General features: G+C 31.9%; 1 long non-coding RNA gene across 1 annotated transcript; it reads right to left on the bottom strand.

Annotated features, from left to right (window-relative positions):
• Nucleotides 1–2134: 2134 nt before the first annotated feature.
• Nucleotides 2135–3674, bottom strand: LOC140179665 (uncharacterized). The gene is made up of 2 exons (XR_011873423.1): nucleotides 3228–3674; nucleotides 2135–2449 (listed from the first exon to the last, which is right to left on the bottom strand). It is a non-coding gene; the product is annotated as an uncharacterized lncRNA (long non-coding RNA).
• Between the last annotated feature and the right edge of the window lie 7650 nt (nucleotides 3675–11324).

Here is an 11324-nt window from a genome sequence, read left to right as displayed (position 1 = left end):
ATTCTTTTCTAAATAAATCAAACTTAGAACATGCTCATTTTCTTAATAACTCTAAATCAAATCATATAACCCTTGAATCTAAATCTTTTTAAATAGTCATATAAACAAAATCTCTAATTTTTTTTATAAAATTTCGGCAGCATCTCCTCTAAAACTCGGACTTTGCCACCCTTTTCGGGTCCAAACCTGCTTTCTTTTCAATTCAACATACCCTTCCTCACCATCATAACAATCACCATAATAAATCTATCTCAGATCAACAATTATACTCATACAATATTCAAATCCAACAACCAAAATTCAACTAAGGATCATAGTTCACCAATCCTAGGCTTCTAACACAAAATACCTCAAATCAATAATTCACCAAATTATTAGTTAATCAATAAGCACCAAACCAACCATGTTCATCAACAATAACATTCAACCATAATTCTCTCCAAATTAACATAACAACATTCACCATCCAAAATTAATAACTAATTATCCAATAAACTTCAACCAAATATATTCATCGACAAATTACTAAACATTAAACATACACCTGCATTCCAACTTATCCTATGGTCATCTAGCCTAAGTTTTCACAGAACATTATATATTAAATGCAAGAAACCTAAACCATATCTTAGCCGATTCCCAAGTATTATTCCAAGACAATTTTCCTAAAAGAACATAGCCCTCAAAACCTCAACTAATCTGCTTCCTCCAAGTTCCAGTATTCACAATTTCAAGCTCCAATTATTTATTCACAACCTAATACACATTCATAACACATATATATCCAATTTAATACTCAAAGCTCAAATTCAATAAAATTAAAATAAAATTATCATATCCTCACCTTACCCAAGCTTCACATAAGCAAGAGTAAACGTTTTTCTCAAGCTAATTGGATCCTAAAACATCAGAAATCAAAGAAATTCAACATTCCCACTTAAATTTCGAAAATTGGGGGAAATGAAGGCTGAGTGTAAAATAATGAGTTACCTATAAAATTGTTCCGGTAGAAATGTAGAGCTCGACGCGGTGAACGCGTGGCCGCAAATGGTGCGGCGATTGAAGCTCGGACAGAGAAATTATGGGAATCGGAAGTTAACGTAACAATTTGACGTTCTTTCTTTCCTCTCCCTGATGCTCTTTGACGCTGCCAAAAATGGGGAGAAGAAGAACATGGGTTCACTTAAAGGGCTTGTCCGGTTGGGCCCATGGCCCGATTTGGGCCCGGTTCAATCGGTTCGGCCCGTTCGATCCAATTTTGGACCGATTTCTTCGAAATTGGTGTCAAAATTTTCGTTTCAATGAGTTCTACCCTATTTTGATATAATATTCACATTTCTAATCCTCCTTATTAAAAACTAATTTATTGACTAATTATCTACTAATTTAACTGGGGTTTACAATTATCCCAATAAAATAATGTTTGTCATCATAAAATTAATTTAGTTAAATTCTTAACTCAACTGTTATTATCAAAAAAGTTACCCAAAAAATATATACTTAACAAAAAATCAACAAAATTTATGGATAATAATATCTTAATTTTATAATTATGCTTGCAAAAAATCGTATCAAAATTCAATCTCTAAAAATTTTTTTGAAAATATATATTTACTGTTAGGTATTTTTATAGCGTTTTAAAATTATTTGAAGGCATTTTTATTGATAGTAAAATTTAGTATATTTTTGTCGGCATTTGAATAATTCGGGCCGTTGAACCATATAGCTTATCAAATCAAAACAAACAAATCTAGAAATAGAAATGTGAATTATCTTATTTTAGAATGTGAATGCTATAGTGCCTAAAATATGATGCCTATTTATTAAATAGGGTTAAAAATTAATATTTAATTTAAAAAATAAAAATAAAAATAAATTATTTTTAAAAATTCAAAACTTACCACAAAAGGTAAGTTAGGCAAAAGTTAGGCACCTAGGGGTGTTCGCGGTGTGGTTTGGTTCGATTTTTTAGAGAAAAGTCATCCGATCCAATCGTTTAATTAATATGCGGTTCGGTTTGGTTCGATTTTTTTACTGAGACCATCTGAAGCAAACCAAATCAATTAAATTCGGTTTGATTTGGTTCGGTTTGTTCGGTTTTTCAATCAATTCAAAAAGAAATACTACCATACTATTTCACAAAGTAATTATCACGTTGAAATTACCAAACACAAATACACAATAACTAACAAAGTCTTAATCCAATGAAATTCAACGACAAAAGAAATTAACATACGATAATTAAAGTTTAAAAGTTTAGTAGTCAACACAAGATAAAATAAATATAAATTTTCGGTGTTTCTACGAGGACTGGCGCAGCAGGCAATGCAGTCGGATGTTTGTAGATTCATTTGGAAGAGGAACTGGCGCAGCACCAATCCATCATCATAACACAATCTATTTCATGACCATTTATATGCTATTTTTTGTTTTTGTATCCTGTAAATTTCTGCAGATTTAAACAATAAGAAAGAAATTTTCCTAAACAAATACATTGAACAATCAGAAGCAATTTTCCTAATCAAATAAATATACACATTCATAAGCTAAACCCCCCCCCCCCAAATACAACAATTAGAACCTAGAACCCTAACAATAAAAAACACACCTTTTTTAACAATCAGAACCTAGAATCCTAACAATTAGAAATAATACACATTCATAAGCTAAAATCCCCAAATTCAACAAACTGTATAAACAAATACTATTATCAACAACAATTAGCAATTTCAAAATACACTGAACATAGAACATAAATTATTCAAACAGAAGCAGAAATTCAAACAAATACAGTCGGTTGCGACATTCATGACTATCTGAGATACCATGAGAGCCAGCTAAAGCTGCAAATAAGCCAGGAGATAGAGTTGGAGTTCGAGGATATATGCATTAAAAATCAAATTTGGAAACAAAGAATCATATAAAAGTTTAACAGAAGTAGCAGAACAACAAAATAAAATAGTTTCAACAAATAATCAATAACATTTCCAAAAAATCAACAATAAATACTCAATAGGGAATAATAATCAACAAAAAACAAATCAACAATAATAGAGGTTTAACACCAAGTCCTATAACTGCATAATTATAACAGATTTTGAAAATACAACAAAAAATCAGAACCCTAAACACAGAATTTGAATGACAGAATCATCAAAATAGAAATAAAAATTCAAAATCATAAACACAAGTTGAAACCCAAAATCATCAGAATTAAAAAATCCTACTAAAGAAGACGGAGATGCTAGACAGTGAGACATGGTGGGTCGGTGGCTGCTACGGAGGGGACGAGATTAGACTGAGAAGGACGACGACACTCGTGGACTGGACTGAGACGTATGGCAAAGTAGTGGAGGATGATTACGACGCTGCAATACGCAACCTGTGATGTCGAAGACACCGCTGCAATATCGGAGACGGCGCTATACAGGGGAAAGGGAGGGGAGCTCTGGGGTCTGGGCTCACTCTCTGACTGAGGGTTAGTGTGCGACGACGAGAAGGAAGCGTGACGAGGAAGGGAGGGAGAGAAAGGACCGCACCGAGAAGAGGGAGTGCGATGCGGAAGGGCCGCCGTGACGGTGCTGTCTAGCGAGTCAGATGCAGAGAGGAGGATGGGAAGAGGAGTTTTGGCGTTGTGGAGTGGTCGAGTGAAGAGAGTGGCGGCTAGCTAGGTTATCTGCTTGGGGGAGGGGGATTTATATATAGGGTTTTTAAGTGAACCGGTTGGGTTCGGTTTGGTTAGGGTTTTTACTGAAAGAACTGAAAACCGAACCAAACCGCAGAAAAAACTGCAAAATATCATTTTTTCGATTTGTTCGGTTTTTATTTTTTCGATTTGGTTAGTCGGTTTTAATTGGTTTGGATCGACTTTGAACACCCCTATAGGCACCAATTGATAGACACCATAGAATTAGCCATTTTAGAATAAACAGAAAAAGGCATGAGACAAAAAATGAAATAAAGAAAAGAAAGAAATTATTCTAACGGTTGATCTTGGGCCTAATTCTGTTGGACTGATGATGATTAGTTCAATATCTACCATAATCATCTTAAATCCCATATCCTATGCCATCTGTAACCCTTTAAGGATACCCCATAATTCTGCTTGGAAGGCCGTGCATTTTCCTAAGTTCATCATAAAGCCAGCAATCCATCTTCCTTGATCATTTCTGCAAATACCTCTACATCTTACCCTTCTTGGGTTTCCTGTCGATCCTCCGTCCCTGTTGATCTTAATCCATCTACTAGGAGGAAATTTCTATCTGACCTTAATCTCTTCCCTCGTAGCAGGAATAAAAAGTGAAACATTCTTGAAAGCTTCATCTATTTGATGCACATATAAATTGATCAACATTTCACCAGCTTTCTCTTCTATAAGAGGGAGAGAACACCTTTTTATTGTGCTATGTCCACAACTACCAACAAGTTACCATGAAGAAAGATAACTAATTGTTTGGTTGGATTTACTAAGCTCAGATGTGAAATTTTATCTAAACCAAAGATCAAAGGAATTACTAAAAAAATTAGTAAATGTTTGAGGTATCAGCTTTAATCATAGCATCACTGCCACTGAACAATCTCTCACGACATGAAGTAAAGATTCCTCAACTCTTACACACCTGTGAGAAAAGAAACTAACACCAGAGATTCTTGCCTTCCTAGCCGCTGTCATCAATCTTTTATTAATTAGCAATCACAAAATATTTAATTTTTTGGGGGCCTTTCCACTTCTATAATATACTCCAAACATGGTTTTTAGCATCTTCAATATTTGCTAGCTTATGATAAACACTTGTGATGGAGAAAGAGATATCTCTAGACAGTCTCTTTCTTATATCATCTTCATCCATTTCTTCATGAGGAGTAAGCAAAATCTTATTTTGTTTGTTACCTCATCTAGCAAGTAACGATTTGAGATATGTTCCACTCTCCATTTTGTGAAACAAAATCACTCCTTCTCAGCTCCAAGACCTCATTCTCCATAATTTTAGTGGATTTTAGCAATAGGCAATCATCATTTTTCATCCAGGAATCTTTTCAAAAATTTGTCGCTCTTCCATTAACAATATTAATACAAATTTGTTGCTTAAAACATTTTCAGTTTTCAACTATGTATTTTCACGAGCTAGAAATCTAGAATCAACAGAATGAGTCACAGTATTAGATAACAAATCATGTCCCCTCGCTCCCATATTTTCCATAAAAAACATTCACCCAAAAGACATCCTTCTCTGTGATCATCCTCCAAATCATTTTCAGAATAAAGCTTTCTATTCATTAAATGCAACATTCCCATGCCTAATCTATCATTGATGATACGTGGTCAAGAGGACATTTTCATCATCTTAGAGCTAAGGGACGGAATGGTAATCTTGCCATATTCAAGGATCTGAATTCTAGAAGAATTGTGCCATGCCAGTCTTGGACATCAAGAAGACCAGAGTCTGTCTCAAAAATAGTAGTGCTGAAAGGACAACAATTCATAAGGCCTATTGGGCTAAGTCTAGATAGCAAGAAGCCCAATAATGTTTTTCAAATTCTGTGGGAGACATAAATTATTAATATTTTTAAATTTTTTTAATTTATTTTAATTTGTTTTGCTGTTAGAGTTTGTTGAAAGATTTGATTTACTTCCGATTTGCTTAGTATTATTTTTAGAAATCTTAAATTTAAATCAAATATGATATAATCAATTAAAGATCAAATCTCATTTAAATTAGTTATCACATCTTTAGGATTTTAAAATTTAAATCAAATCTGATCTAATTCAATAAGATAAAATCTAATTTAAATTAGTTATCTTATTTTTTAGTTAGTTTGTTAGGAGCCTATTTAAACACCTCTGATAAGACCATTTGGAATAACTTTTGATGAATAAGTTTCAGTTGCTTTTAAGCACATTTTTATTGTGTGATTAAGTGAGGTGAGTGATTTGCTTCGCTTGTTGCATGGAGAAAATTGAGTGATTTAATTTTCATCCCTCTGATCTAGGTTGTCAAGGACAGGTTCTTTGAAGGTCTAGTAGAGAAAACCCTTCCGGTGACCTAGGTTGCTAAGAACAGGTTTCTTAGAGGTCTAGTAGAAAAAAAAACCCCTTATCTATCCCTTGGTTTTTTTTCCTTATGATCTGGTATCAGTTACAGGTCGTAGGTAAATTCTTATTTATCTACACGTTTCATAGGTCTTGTTTAGTCTCTTTGTTTTTTTCTATAAATTCACGTTAGAGTAAAAAAAATAAAAAAATTCCTTTTTTAATTTTGTTTTTGCATTTATCCTATCTTTAAGTTGGTGTCTGAAAAAAAATATAAAAAAATAATAAAAAATGATTGAGGATTACGATAGTGATGATGAAGAAATCTCATATGCGGAAAAGGGTTCTCGGTTGAAAATTCTTGCATTTAAAGGGAGGAACAATCCTGAAGCTTATTTCGAATGGGAAAGGAAGGTAGAGTCAATTTTTGCAAATTGCATCCTTTCAGAGGAAAAGAAGATTTGACTAGTACAAGCCAATTTTTTCGATGATGCCCGTATATGGTGGACTAAATTAGGAAGATCTAGAAGACAATACAGAAAGCGCCCAATTAGCAGCTGGGAGAAGATGAAGAAAATCATGACGAGGCAGTTTGTGCCATCATCATACCACAATATATTTTTTGAAACAATTTTTACGTTACAACAAGGCTCACAATCAGTGATGGAGTACCACAAGGAGTTTCTATATTTGATGGACATGGCTAATATTAAAAGGAGTTCTGAGGTTCTTAAGGACCAATTTTTGTTTGGATTACGTGAGGAACTTGCAGTTGAAGTTCAACGTTACCGTTACACAACCATGGACAATTTGGCCAAATTGGCCATTGACTAGGAGTAGGTGCAACAAATGCTAGCTCGCCATAACAAGAGGAATTCTTCTATGCCTAACTTTCATTCTTCTTCAAAGCCAGAGATGAAAGAATTTGTTGAGTATGCTGTAGAGGGTGATGTGTCCTTGGAAGATTCAACAGTGCAGGATTTCTCAACTGGGTCATTGGGATGTGAGAAATTTGAAGAATATGAGAGAAAAGAAATTAAGAAAGAGATTGAGTGTTTGAGTGAAAAGAATCCATGTTTGATTGAAAGCGAGGGATTTGAGAGAAAAGATGAGAATAGTGAGCGACAGGAGTCAATGAGCGAAAAAGAAACTGAGTTCAATAAACACACTTGTGAGAGAGATCTAGAAAGTTCTAGCTTAGACAAGAGTGCATTAGTCTCATTGAAATCCACAGAGTCCTTAGTTTCTCATACATCTAACCATGAAATTCTTAGTGTTTTTATATCAAGTTTTCCAGGCTTTGTAGATTCGCTAGTCAATTATGGAGGCATTAATAGGGATGAAAAGAAAGGAAGACAAATTGCACACTTTGGACAAGATGGTGAAAATATGATTGGAAAGATTGAACTTGCACACATGAAGGACATAGCCACAATTCAATGGGTAGAGAAGAGTCATCAAACCATGGTATTTAAACCCAGAGATTGGGTTCGGATTCCTTGGAGGGACGAAGAGCATCTCATTCAAGATTCGAGGACGAATCTTTTTGAAGAGGGAGAGAATGATACGTGGTCAGGAGGACATTTTCGTCATCTTAGAGCTAAGGGATGAAATGATAATCTTGCCATATTCAAGGATCTGAATTCTAGAAGAATTGTGCCATGCTAGTCTTGGACATCAAGAAGACCAAGAGTCCATCTCAAAAACAGTGGTGCTGAAAGGACAACAATTCATAAGGCCCATTGGGCTAAGTCAGGACAGCAAGAAGCCCAATAATGCTTTTCAAATTCTGTGGGAGGCATAAATTATTATATTTTTGAATTTTTTTTATAATTTATTTTAATTTGTTTTGCTGTTAGAGTTTGTTGGAAGATTTGATTTACTTCCGATTTGCTTAGTAGTATTTTTAGGAATCTTAAATTTAAATCAAATCTGATCTAATCAATTAAAGATCAAATCTGATTTAAATTAGTTATCATATCTTTAGAATTTTAAAATTTAAATCAAATATGATCTAATCCAATAAGATCAAATCTGATTATCTTATCTTTTAGTTAGTTTGTTAGGAGCCTATTTAAACACCTCTGGTGAGACCATTTAGAATAACTTTTGATGAATAAATTTCAGTTGCTTTTAAGCACATTTTGATTCGCTTGTTGCATGGAGAAAATTGAGTGATTCAATTTTCATCCCTCTGATCTAAGTTATCAAGGACAGGTTCTTTGAAGGTCTAGTAGGAAAAAAAAAACCCTTATCTATCCCTTGCTTTTTTTTCCTTATCAATTGACCTTTGGTTTACAAATTTATTCCAAACCTACTGCATGCAGCTTCCTGTTACTTTCTTCACCGCAAATCTAATCATGCATGGTAGGGGTGTGCATGGCCCGGCTCGGTCCGAAGACCCGGCTCGGTCCGGACACCCGACCCGGTCCCGAACACTTTAGGGGCTAATTTGGTGTGATTTCATTGGATCTAGGGCCGGGTAAGGGTCTCAAAAATAGACCCGGTTATTATTTTGGGTCAGGTTCGGACCATAATTCGGGTCACCTGAAATCGGCCCAGTGGCCCGGTCATCATACACAATTAATATTTTGTGTTATTAGTGATGAATGATGGCTATTATTATGTGGAATTTAAGTATTGTAAACCTTAATATTTTGTGTTATTAGTCATTATATATATGACTATAAGTTAATGTTTTATGTTTAAAATGCATAAGACTTTAGACTAATGCATAAGACTTTAGACTAATGCATAATATTGTGTTAATTGTATTGATTTAAATATTTGGTGTTATTAGGCAATATTAGTATTGATTATGGTTATGTTTTAATTTTAGAGAAGAGTTGGTTCTTGTTATATTTTTCTAAGTGAATTTTACCATGTCAAATAATGGTTGGAGTCTTGGAAATTTGGATATTTTTACATGTTAACTTACAAGAAGGTATCAAGGTAATATAATGTTAAAGGCCCGGTTTTCACCCAGTTTTTACCCGATATAATCGTGGCCCGAAAGTATATAGATTTCATCGGGTCTAGGGCCGGATTCGGGTCCAACAAATAGGCCCAGTCTATATTTCGGGTCAAGTTTGGGTCACATCAAACCCGGTTTCACCCGACCCATGCACACCCCTAATGCATGGATATGTAATATTGCAATGTAACCGATCTTTTATATAAGAATATAGATTTTAGTCTACTTAGTACCCCGGATTCAGAAAATTTTGATAACTAGGTCAAAATATATATAGCATATTAATAATTTTTATAAAAAAAATCATGTGTATATCGTCTACTATATATTTGTGTATAGATATATATATTATTTAATTTATTTTCAATGTGTATTTTATATTTCAATATGTATTTTATAAGGATGGTTATTTTTTATGTATACGTAGCATAGTTATTATTATAATTACATTTTGTTATTGTAAAATATAATTGATCTTCAAAATATCTAATTAACAAATTAAAATACTAAAATAGTAATTTAAATAATAACACATAATTTAGAATTATATTTTATTAGGTTTCATATTTCGAAAAGATCGAATAATTTTTTGTTGATAATGCAATTGAAATGTCTCTCTTTTTATATATGTCATTAAACAATTATTTAAAAATTCACCTCACATATAATTAACTCTTAATGATATTTTTATTTGAGAAAATTCTTTTAATTAATGATTATTATGAAAAAAAACTAAAATTAATTTTAAAAGAAGAATCACTAATTGATAAATAATATTTTTTTGAATTTATTTTTATAAAAGAACAATAATTTTATTTAACTCTAAGAATTAATTATTATAATACACATTCAATATAAAATTTTTAAATTGACTATCAAATATTAAAATAAAATTAAATAAATAATTATTATAAGGTCAAATTTAATAATTTAATAAAAATAAATAAATATTATTATTATATATTATCTAAAAAATTTTAAATTATAGTAGAACATTTCCCTCCACAACAACAGAAGTACCATAAATTTAAATCTAACTCATTCATTAATCATCATTATCAATGAAAGAATTGGACTAGTTTCACTAATGGAGATGAATTGTCCCTTTATGAAAATGGTGAATTATACAATAAAAATGTTAATTTACAGAGAGAAAAAGATTTCTTTAAATATTGCTGCACGGTAGGAGACAAAGAAGATGGCTGTTGAGGGAATCACGGAGCTGAAGATCCATGACGGGAATGATATTGGATGCGATAGTTAGCCGTGTTATTGGGTCTCTTTGGATATGAGTTTGGAGAACTTGGGCCTTTTATTTTTTATTTGTGATAATTGTTTATTTGTTGAATATGTAAGTTAGTTAGTTCACTCCTTTGTTTAAGAAAATGTCGGGAGTTTTAATTTCGTCTTGTATATATAATAATTTATTAGTTAACTATAAATTTTTAAATGGAGCTATATTTACGATAGATTAATTCTTAATCTATTGAACTACAGAATACTTTGAACAAAAAAAATAACTATTACCCTAAAAAAGAGAATAAATAATTTAGAAAGTGGGACTCATTTCAAAAAATGTTAAGAGGACAAAGACTAAAGAATAAAAATTACCTTTTTAAGTAAAAAAATTCACCAAATTTTTTTTATCATATGCAATGTTTATATTTTGGGTAAAGTATATTTTTTGTTCTTGAAATTTGGCAAAAGTCTTAAAAATATCCTTAAGTTTTATTTTATTTTAATTTTGTCTCAAAAGTTTTCGATTTGTATCAAATATATTCTCAACGGCTAAATTTTCAAAAGATTTAAGACCAATCTAACAAGAATGCATAAAAATTATGTTTGATTTATTTGTGTTGAGAGTTGTTCTTATGAAATTGTTGTTGAATTGGTCTTAAAGTTTTTGAAAAATTAGCCGTCTGGAGTATATTTGATCCAAATAAAAAATTTGTGGGACAAAATTAAAATAAAATAAAACTTAAGAATATTTTTAAAATTTTTATTAAATTTTAAGAACAAAAAATATACTTTATCCTTATATTTTTTATTAGTTAAAATCCTTATTCTTCACCTAATTCTGTTTTAAGATATTGAGAATTACACTTTAATGAGAATCCATTGGAATAAAAAGAAATGAAAAAGTTTTAAACGATGATAGAACCAATTGGCATGTAATCATGAGCAACGTTTTAAAGAAGTAACAGAGATGATTAACATAATGGTTTTTTGTATAAAGAGTAAAATGTTATGATGTGGAAGATTAGTTGGTCGTAGAGTAATAAAATGTTAAATTTGGTTTTAGAAGCATGAGTAAGAAGT

Source organism: Arachis hypogaea, chromosome 2 (genome assembly GCF_003086295.3).
Source record: "Arachis hypogaea cultivar Tifrunner chromosome 2, arahy.Tifrunner.gnm2.J5K5, whole genome shotgun sequence".
NCBI lineage: Eukaryota > Viridiplantae > Streptophyta > Magnoliopsida > Fabales > Fabaceae > Arachis > Arachis hypogaea.
The sequence above is the reverse complement of the archived record's forward strand: the minus strand, read 5'-3'. Positions and strand labels throughout refer to the sequence as shown.